General features: G+C 41.6%; 1 long non-coding RNA gene across 1 annotated transcript in view; it reads left to right on the top strand.

The window, feature by feature from the left end:
• LOC109375700 (uncharacterized) overlaps positions 1–359 on the top strand; it is a 6,262-nt gene extending 5,903 nt beyond the window's left edge. Inside the window, exon 3 of the long non-coding RNA XR_002122622.1 lies at positions 321–359. This is a non-coding gene — a long non-coding RNA (uncharacterized LOC109375700). The remainder of the gene's footprint in view (positions 1–320) is intronic.
• Positions 360–865: the final 506 nt, after the last annotated feature.

Below are 865 nucleotides of genomic sequence, written 5' to 3'. Positions count from 1 at the left end.
AATATTTTTTTATTTTTCAATTACAATTGACATACATATTATATTAGTTTTAAGTGCACAACATAGTGATTAGACATTTACATAACTTACAAGTAATCTGCCTGGTAAGTCTAGAAACATCTGACACCATCCATAGTTATTACAATATTATTGACTATATTCCCTATGCTATACTTTACATCCCCCTAACTGTTTTGTAACTACAAATTTGTACTTCTTTTTTTGTTTTTTAAGATTTTTATTGAGGAATTGGGGGAGGGGATCCGTGTTGTGGAATCAGGGAAGGAGAACAGACAAGTTGCTGTTCTTTTGTTCTTCAGTCTAGTTGTGGAAGGCGACGCTTCACTGGCCCATGTTGGTATTGTGATCATTGTGCTCTTCCTGAGTGAGGCAGTTGCTCGCTGACCATTGGACGGCCACTCACGGAAGCTCACGACAACTCATGCCAGCTGCCGGCCAGCCCCATTGCAGCCTACGCCATCACTGGGAACTCACGGCAGCCCAGCTCCAGGTCGAGCTGTTGTTCACCATCTTAGCTGTAGAGGGCACAGCATCACTGGCCCTCGTTTGGGCTCTGAACCAGGGCCCTGCTGCTCAGAGCTTGCATCCCAAGCCAACTCTTAACCAATGTACCACTCAGCCGGTCCCAATTTGTACTTCTTAATCCCTTCACCTTTTTCACCCCTCCTCCAACCCCCCTCCCATACACTTTTCTTTATTAATACTAGATTGGCTAGGATCTGTAGTATTTATTTTTATAAAATGGTATGCAATTAACATACAGTGAGGCATACTATTCTTTATTTATTTATTTTTTATTTTTTAAACATCTTATTGGGGAATCAGGGAAGGCAACCAACAAGTT

The sequence above is a fragment of the Hipposideros armiger genome, unplaced genomic scaffold (assembly GCF_001890085.2).
Source record: "Hipposideros armiger isolate ML-2016 unplaced genomic scaffold, ASM189008v1 scaffold_986, whole genome shotgun sequence".
Classification (NCBI taxonomy): domain Eukaryota; kingdom Metazoa; phylum Chordata; class Mammalia; order Chiroptera; family Hipposideridae; genus Hipposideros; species Hipposideros armiger.
The sequence above is the reverse complement of the archived record's forward strand: the minus strand, read 5'-3'. Positions and strand labels throughout refer to the sequence as shown.